Consider the following 10,161-nt stretch of genomic DNA (forward strand, 5'->3'; position numbering starts at 1 on the left):
TCTAAGAAGTCACAACAATCATAATGAATCAACAACCATACAAAAAAAATGCAAAATACTTAAAACGGTCTGAAAGGCAGATTACTTTTTAAAATGTTAAGACTGCAAATTACATAGTAGAAGTAAGGTTTACAATTTCACATTTAACAGCAAAACAGGAAATATGTATTTGGGAGGTAATTTTTCTTAAGTCCTATAGGAAGCCATTTCATATTTATTTCAACACTTTTAAAAACAAAAGAAGGTATGTACTTACAAATTACAGCTAAGTAAAAAATAATCTGAACACAGAAGTTTAATATACCAGAATGTCATGGGTCAGGGACAAAAGGCAAACAATGTGCTCTTGTTACTATTTGTCTTAATTAAAAGTACCACTGCTACTTCATCTGAGCATAGAGCAATAATAACCTACTATGCAAAATTAATGAAGTAAAAATATTTAAATTATGAATCAAAAGAAAACTATATTCTGATAGTAACGGGTAAGTTATTTTTAAAAACTGTGTCCATGGTAAGCAAAGACTGTTCATGAGGTACTTTACCAGTTGCTGCTACTGACAATAGGTTTGTGATTTGAATGACACTATATCTTGTCAGAGCCAGTCTACCCTCTGCTATACTACCAGTATTCTGGAAGCATGTGAAAGAAAAGTGGGGCTAAAATCGTTCAGATTAGGGAAAGACAAAAAAAGAATCACATTTTGAAAATGTTAAGGACAAAGCAATAATACTGAAACAGTGATAAAATTCATTTCTACTTAGAAACAGGCTGAATTTCCATGAAGTTTCGTAAGTACTTCTAAGACCAGCAAAAACATAATCTGCCAATAAAGTATAATTCTGACCACAGAGCGCTCCAACTTCAATCTTCTGTGTGTCTGCTGTGGGGAAGGAGTCAGGGAGGGGCGAAGGGGAGGGCAGCACGTAAAACACAAAACAAGAAACTACAAAACAGCACTGAGGAGTGGGAGATGAAAGGGAGCAACCGTGTACTTTAACTGATAAAAGCCAAATGAGATAACGTGTGAAATGAAGGAAAACAGATCATCAAGATGGGATGACACCAGCTGAGAACTGAGACCTCGAGAGGAACAGTGTCGCTCTCCGTGCAGCAGGGAGTGCCACTGCTTCCCCCACTTCTAGGCGCCGCGTTTTGTAAGTGTATAAACAAACCCAAGCATTCTTAGAAACTGACCAGAATGGAAATGTGTATCATCATCAGATAGCTTGCTAGAGATTCTTGGCCTGGAAAACTGAAATGTCAGAGTGAACTTGGTAGGTTTTCAAATAATTGAAGGGCTATCACAAAGGAGGAGGATCATCTTTATTCAATACATCCTCCATGGGATATAATTAGAACCAGTAAGTGGAAGCAAGAGATTCTGGTTTAAAATAGAGACGGAATTTTTTAATAATCAAAGGCCTCCCAAAGGCTGAATAAACTGCCTGTAAGAAAGTGAATTCTCTATCATTAGAAAGGTTTCAAGCCTAAGTTCAACAGCCCCTGGCAGACAAGCACTAAATTAATTAGATAGTAAATCCCTCACAAACCTCAAAGAGTGTAATCCTTAGGTTTAATTTGTTCATGGGGTATTGTGTAGATATATAAAAAGATAATACAGCATTCTTTTCAAATCTATAAAAATGAGTAGCAACTTTATACTACACTATAGATAAAATATAAACTATAAAATATAGTTTCATCAAAAATATATCAAAATCCAAAAATACAACTTCTTACTCATATATGTAGCCTCTGCATCTAACACAGTAACTAAGACAATACTGAAAGAAAGAGAAAAAGAGAATACACGTACAAATTTCACTAGATTATTAGCTCACTTGTCAGGGCCCTTTCTTTTCCATTTTTATAAAGTTCTGAGAATAAAACTTTAGTTTATTGATTATCTTCTAACAGCATATTCACCTTTCAAAAATATTTAATAAGCACCTAAAATGTCAGGTACTATTCTAGAATCCTGGGGATACAAATTTGAAAACCATAAAGTTCCTATCCTTACAGAATTTATTTCACTGGAGATGAAGGGAGCAGACAGACCATACATACATACAAACAAGGCATTCTCAAGTAGACAAGAGTTCTGAAGAGAAAAAATGCAAGGTAAGGGAATACAGGGCTTCCCTGCTAGCTCAGAGGTAAAGAATCCACCTGCCAATGCAGGAAAAGGATATGGCAACCCATTTCAGTATTTCAGCCTGGAAAATCCTATGGACAGAGGGGCCTGGCAGCATAGTCCATGGGGTCCCAAAGAGTCAGACATGACTTAGTGACTAAACAACAATAAGGGAATAAAGTACAGAAAAGGAGTGAAGGGGGAAAAGAGAAAGAAAAGGGAAGGAGAAGGAATGAATGAGTAGATCCTAGGTAAGATTATCAGGGAAGGGTATTTAAACACGGATCTGAAGTTAGATAGGGAACAGAACATAGTACAAGCAAGCTTTTTTGGCTTTCTAGAAAAAAATCCGTCTTCTAGAAAAAAGAAGGAACCCAACAGGAAAGACCTCAGGTGGGAATCTACTTGACACACAGGGGACAGGAGTCCAGTAGGATGGAGCAAAGTGAGCATTCACAAACATTTGGATCTCTCACTTTTGTAAGGATTTAAAATTAACATCGGACCACTATGAAGTCATTCAAATCAATGATTTTAAAGGCATAAAAACAAAACTTTAGCAATCTCTGAATACACTCTGTTAAGGATATAAATAATAATAATGCCCCTGAAAAGCATGGGGTGAACATCTAAGAGGCTCATTCTCCTCCAGCTGTATCTGGGCAGGGGACTAAATACATCTGGGCATGTACTAAATAAGCTGGAAAAGCCAAAGCAATGCAAAAGATCACATTTTTAATAAAATCTCAAAAGAACTTTATTTTCTTAAGAAAGACTTCAAAAAACACGAATCAACAGTCACTTTGCTATATAGCAGGGACTGGCACAGCACACAACACTGTAAATCAACTATACATTTTTTAAAAAGAACCCAAATATAAAGGCTCTAATTAATCCTATCATCATCATATTAGCTTTTATTTTGTAATTAATACTTTCGAAATAGTAATGAGACAGTAAAGTGAAAAAATACTGTACTGCAGTACAATATTTCAAAGAGTAGTTGGTTTCGTTTTCTTCAAGTTTCTTGGAGGCTTTAGAAATTCAGTGGAAGATAACTGATGAAATGTAACCCAAGCTTCCATTTTCAGTAATCTTGAGAAGGAGGAACTGGAGGTGGCAGTGGGAATTAAAAATTAAATTTAAATATGTTAACTCAGTAACTTTAGAACACGGATATACACCCACGTCTGTTCCTACCAAATTTTCACTTTATATTCAAGAAAAATATCTAATTTGCATCAAAGTCATGCAACTATATTCTGTACTTCAAATTACTCTTTTAAAAACCCAAATTCCACTGCAACAGACTATGTACATTGAAAAATTCGATTACCATAGTTTATTATACAGCTTCATCCAATTCAAATAAAGAGGGAAAATAGATTATTTGCATGTAGTAATTAGTTACAGGAAAGGTTACTCATTTAGAATTATTACATGCCCACTTCATTCTACAAAATAATATGAACATCACAGCAAGCATATATATCTAAACATGATCCATCCATGACTATCACACATACCACTTACCATCACTGGTAAAAACTTATCACAAAACATGCAATTATAATGCTGAAAACTACTTAGTTAGTTCCTTCATTCTTTCATATTACCCTCAAGAAATGGCAGGAATGCCTCCTTACCTTGAGAGCAGTGGTTCTCAAATTTTTGGTCTCAGAATCCTCTTACACTTTACGCATTAGAGAGAACCCAGAAGAGCTTTTACTAAAAATGATTCTATATGCCATTATTTATCATAATAAAATTTAAAACTGAAAAAAATTCTACATTATTTAGCTTAAAATAACTAAATAGACCCATTACAATTTAACATAAATACTTGGGAGGAGGCAGGAAGAGTAAACAAGAGGAGGAACTTATGGATATAAACAAGTGGGAAGTCCAAGTGTAGGCACAGCTAGATCCAGGAGTTTAAATGCTATTACCAGGACCCTTCCTTTCCATTCTGCTTTCCTTTGAATTTTCTTCATTTTGAGGCAGGCGTTCTCCATGTGGCAACAAAAATGGCCCTGAGCAGTTCTGAACTTACATTATTCTGACAGCAAGAGCAGCCTCCCCTCTCCAACAGCATCATCATATTGGTTCTGGGAAATGACTGACTTTCTCTAATTTGAGCTATATCCCCACTGCAGGGCAGCCCTGCACGAGCTCAATGACTAATTGAATAACCTGAAATTAACACACATACCCCCTACTTTTTGAAAATTTGCTTTATGTCATTTTGTGAAACTTTTACTGCTAATAACCACAAGAAATTTGGAAAGGATTTTCACTTTTATGAGAAAAGCTGAAAAGCTGAAAGTCTCCAGCATTTGTTTTGTAGCAAGTTGAAGAGAAGTAGCTATTATCATGGGCAGACAGAGTGGGGCTGCTAAGATCCTTTCCCAGGAGCTACACTAGGCATCTCAGCATCAGGCCACCATGCTCTGAACTGTGTCTGTGAGCATCTATGCTTTATTCCAACTTATTCTGTGCACCCATTAACAAGATGTGTCCTAAAGTAATGACTTCTTCACTTCATGACATTCTGGCTTAAGGAAAGTTTCACAGGAACACTGTTTTCAGAAATCAGGCGAAATCTGTACCCTATACTTTTTATGAATACAGTTATATTACCACAAGAAAATAAAACTTTGGTAAAACTGATAATATTTCTTTTTTTTTGGCAAATACCGTTGATGCCTGGCTTAAATAATAGACAGGTTCTTTTATCTTTTACATTTAATCCATCGTAATACGCTATGAACTATATTTCATATATGAAATATATGAAGAAAATACCTCCTCAACTGGTATACAATTGGAAAAATAGGGACCTCATAGACTTCATGGAAGGGTCTCAGGAAATCCCAGGAGTCACACAGTTGAGAATCACTGCTTTAGAAGTTATTCATCAAGTATCAAGTGTCTAATTCAAAGACAGTCTTCAAACTCCCTAAGAGTCAGACTTCATACTTTTCAGTGCAAAAAGCAGTAGCCCAAATAGCAAATTAATGTTAACAGAATTCTCTCTCAAAAGAGAAGTAGACTGCAGGTGAAATGCTGATATGGCACCCCTCAACAAAACTCCATTATTTCTTAAATGTTTTACATTTCAATTCACAGCTGAGGAAGAATCAAATTCACTGGGAAAGGGCTCTGGCTTCCAAAGGCCACTTCTTAGCTGCTTATATGTGGGTTCCCATTTACCTAGTTAGAAAACAGATCTAAAGCATTTCATCCCTTCAGGTACTAGCAGAGGCTAAGGAACATTTTCTCCCCTGACTAAGAAGGGGCAGAATTATCCAAAAGAAATAGCACTAAGACTAGAAATCTGAAAAACCTAATTCTGTCATTCTATTTTCAATTAAATTCTTACTACCTGCTCCCTCATATGTTAAAAAAAAAAAAAAAAAGTCTGGCTAATACTGTGTAGCTTATGATAGACTTCTAGGTTTTTTCTAATATTGCCACAATAGTTTTCTAATATTGTTATCAAATCACACTGAAATTTTTTTCACTAAAAAGGGGATACTTTCCACCTCACAAATCTCACAGCTAAAGAACTAAGCTTCAGTTTCCTTATCTGAGAGAACAGCTGCTCTGCCAAATTAGAAATAATTACAAATAAATATGATTACAAATGAGAAAGCATTAACCTGCAAACACCAAAGCAAATGCACTACTAATGAAAAAACAGATTAAAAATGTGAAATTATAAGATGCTTATTATCACCACTCCCTTTGAAAAGATGTTAAAATTTAGTTACTATATTTTAAGCACTATTCCCTTTCAAATCTATGCTCTCTTCTAAGCCAAACTGTCAGCTTTTCCTTGAAGCAGTCTGGTATTGAAAAGCACTGAACTCCAAAAACCCAGGTTTTCAGATTTCTAGTGTTATCTTACTTTATTCATTTATTACGTAATCCTGGGTTAGTATTTTATTTCTCTAGGCTTCCGCTTTCTCATTTTTAAAACAAAGGCACTGAACCATATAACCTGACCAAGTGGGTCATTTTTTAGGAATAAGATACAAAAGCTTTCACCATCATTGCACTCGACCTCCCCTACTTTAATTGAATTTAAAATAATTCAGTATGTAATCTGAAAAAAAAAATTGAAAAAAACATCCAAAATGGTTCCTCTAGATCTTTTTCAAAAGCCACAGAACTCCCTCTTCTGAACTGGTGAGCAAGGTTTGAGCCTTGGGAAAGATAAAGAATAACTAAATAGAAACATTTTACATATTTTTCCTGAATTCCCAGGAAACAAGATCTGTACATATTTCTATCACTATTAAAATGTTACTACTGGTGTACTTGTCTGTCTCAGACTAGATAACAAAGTCTATCTTTTCCCTAGAACCAACCACACTGGTGAAGAACTGTACTAAACATCACAATAAGTAATAGCATTCTTAATCAGGGGTATATCAACTAAAACACACAAAAAACAATTTTCAGTTAAGATCAAACCCAATTATAGCAAATATAAAAGTGTGCCAACAAATTCAGAGCTGTCATGGATCTCAAGAAAGGTCAATAAAAAAAAGTCCACAAGCATTTTGACAAGTCCTTCCTGGCTGCTTTTTCTTCCATACCCTGACTGCTGAGATGGCCCTCATTTCATTAGTACACATGTTCAAAGAATAGTACTTCTATCTTCCTACTTTCTGCGGAAGTCCAAATTTAGACATTTTACAACTCACTCTTAAAACTAGACTAAAAAATTGCTATTTAGTCTTTCTTGTCTCCAAAATGTTACAACTTAATCAAATCTCTAAATATCATAGTTTCATTCTTAAAAGAAGATCTGACCAATTACTCCATTTAACCCTCCCAGTATCCTATAACCTAGTCCCCAAAATGTCCATACACTTCAGTATGGCATGATTCATCCCTTCTTAATTTGAAACCAACAAAGGCTAGCTGGAGTCAAAAACCTTTTCCTAAGCATAATGAATAGTCATAATTCCTCATAGAACTGCTCTTCCAATTTGGGGCACTCGATGTCTTAAGAAGTTTCAAAACTTTAACATATCCAATTTGAGAAAAGTGCTTGAAATACTTCACAGACTGGTAAGTACAAATTTATGAAACTCTTCAAAATGAGATCTATCTCTTTCACAATCTGTTATTATAAAAAACTTTTCTGAAAATGTAAAGTAGGTACTATAGCCATCATCAAATAGTATAAATACAAGGGTCACACTGACAGTTTCTTTTATTTTTTTGTTTTTTATTTATAACTGAAGATTTTTATAAGTGCTTTTTCCACATCAATTTTTAAACTGCCAGTAAGCAACAGAAAATTGATAAGAATATAAGCAGTTGTTTTCTTGCTCCTTCCCTTTTCTTTTTGTTGGGTAACCAACCAACTCTGTGAAGACCTGGAATCCTAAAAGGAGTTTGCTCAGCCCTCCTATTCTTCTTGACTTTGCTAGTTGAAAGCTGGGAGTGCCCTGGCAGATCTCTTCTAGTTTTCCTTCCCTACTTCCACAACTACTCTTGTGGTTTTAGCTGGTAAGTATTGAGTGTGTATACACTTCACTGTTTTATAATACTATTGCCACGGTCCCTCATCGATGATGATAAGCAATTAGCCACTATTTGAGTCTTTGTTTTCCTATATGTAAAGTATCTGTCTTTTTTCTCTCTTTGACTACTTTTAAAAGTCTTTTTATTTGGTCAGCAGTGTGTGACCATGAAATGCCCACAGCTGTGTGTGAGTGTGTGCACAGACACATACACACACATATTTTATCCTGCTTGATTTTGCCAATTTGGATTTATGTTTTAATGTCTTTCACCCATTTTGGAAAGTCCTTGGTTGTTATGTCTTCAAACATTTTTTCTGCTTCATTTTTCTTCCCTTTTTCCAGGACTTCAGTAACTTATATTTTAGACTGTTTGATACTGTCTTACAGATCTCAGATGTATCTTTTAAAATTACTTTTCTCCCTTTGACTTGGATATTTTCTATTTTCCTACATTCAAGTTCACTGCTGTTTTTTTTTCCTATGGTGTCCAGTCTGCTCATTTCAGCTATACTTTTTATTTCTAGATTTCTCCATTAAATTCTTCTGAATAGCTTCTGTGTGTTAACTGAAGTTCCCCATATCTTTGTGCCTGTTTTCCAAATGCTTAAATAAATTCTTCAGCATTTTTATCATAGTTAAAGTTTTTGTCTAATAATTCTAATACTTGAGTCATCTCTCCATTGACTATTTCTTCTCAAGTGAATCTTACTTTCTTACTATTTGTGTTCCTTGTTATTGCATTAAGCTGAAAATTTTGTGTAAAAGAACACTGAGGTGGAGACTCAAGTAAATAAGATTTACCTTCAGTAAAGGGTATGTCCTTTCTTTTGCTAGGACACTAGAGTGGAGTCAACTGTTCTGTAACTGATATGGCTTGGGTTTTGTAAGAAACTTAGTTTGATTCAGTTCACCACTGGCTTCAAATGTTTTTGAGGGCATGATCAGGATCATCTTTTTTTTTTTTTTAAACTGTTGCATTATGATTTAATCTAATTGCACAATATTTGAAATCATAACCCCTCTAGATTTCTAAGAGAAAGATTATGCATGCCTTTATATTCAATTTTGCACTGTTACATTTGAATCACACAGTGAATTTCACATTATGATGGATCAATTTAGAACTCCCATGCAACACCTCAAATTATATAAAATGGAAACAGTTTTTAAAGGTTTGTGGCCATGATGTTCAGTGACCAACATTTTGAAGTACCTGATACATTATAGTCCAACATTGCTGGTTTAAAAAAAAAAAAGTTTTTATCACTAGCAGGATCTTGCCTTTTATAAGAACTAGAATCTCAGCATTAACAAGATTCTGGATACCTGCCTGTGCTTTACCTCCAGGCCCTAGTTTTTAAAACTACAAGAAAAATATAAAACCAATGGCCTAAGCTTTCCTCTGAAGAAAGAAGGAAAAGCCAGCAAATTAAACTCTAAGTAGAAAAAGGAAATGATAAAAATATAACACCAAAATAGAAAACAATCAAAGCTAATACTGTTCTTGGCAAAAGATGAATAAAATTGATAAACTATTAGCAAAATTGGTCAAGAAAATAAAAAAGTAATATTACCAAAATCAGGTATAATTTTTAAAAGAGGAGGGGAAGCATCAAATAGATTCTAGTCATTATATGAATAATAAGGCAACACTGCAAACAACTCGGTGTCAATAAATCTAGCAACTTAAGAGAAAAATCCTTGAAAAACATAAATTACCAAAAGTGACACAAGAAGAAACAGAATACCTAAATAGACCTATACCTAGTAAATAAACTGATTTTGTAATAAAAGATCCATTTCACAACTAAATCTTCATTCCCAGATGCTTCATCAGTGAAATCTAACATTTTAAAGAAAAAATAAAATACACACAGCACTCATAAACAGAAGCAAAACTTAACAAAATATTAGCAAATCAAATCCAGTAATATGCATAAAAAGGATAATTACATCATGACCAAGCAGGGTTTATCTTAGAAATCCAAGGTTGGCTTAACATTTGAAAACCAATCCATGTAACGTACAATATTAACAGAAAAAGAGAGAAAAGCACATGATCATTTCAATAAATGTAGACAAAGATTTGACAATTCTTTACCTTTTCATGACAAATCACTCTGCAAATTAAGAACAGAAGAGAATTTCTTCAATCTGGTAAAAGGCAATTATAAAAAAACCTAGCACTAACATCAGTTAATACTGAAACACTAGGTCTCTTTCCCCTAAGACTTGGACAAAACAAGGATGTCAACTCTTAGACCACTTCAATTTAACTTGCACTGTTGTTCCTAACCTATACAAGAAATGAAAATTTTAAAAAAAAATCAGAATGTAAAACTATCACAGATAACATGACTGATAAATTTCAAAGGATCTATAAAATAGCTACTGTAAATAATAAGGGTACTTAGTTGCAAAATACAAGGTCAATATGTAAATATCAATCATATTTCTATAAATAACAATAGAACTTGAAA

General features: G+C 34.2%; 1 protein-coding gene across 19 annotated transcripts in view; it reads right to left on the reverse strand.

Moving 5' to 3' along the window:
* Positions 1 to 10,161, reverse strand: part of RBM26 (RNA binding motif protein 26) — an 84,477-nt gene that overhangs the window by 62,159 nt on the left and 12,157 nt on the right. The window lies entirely within an intron of this gene.

Source organism: Bos indicus, chromosome 12 (genome assembly GCF_029378745.1).
Source record: "Bos indicus isolate NIAB-ARS_2022 breed Sahiwal x Tharparkar chromosome 12, NIAB-ARS_B.indTharparkar_mat_pri_1.0, whole genome shotgun sequence".
NCBI lineage: Eukaryota > Metazoa > Chordata > Mammalia > Artiodactyla > Bovidae > Bos > Bos indicus.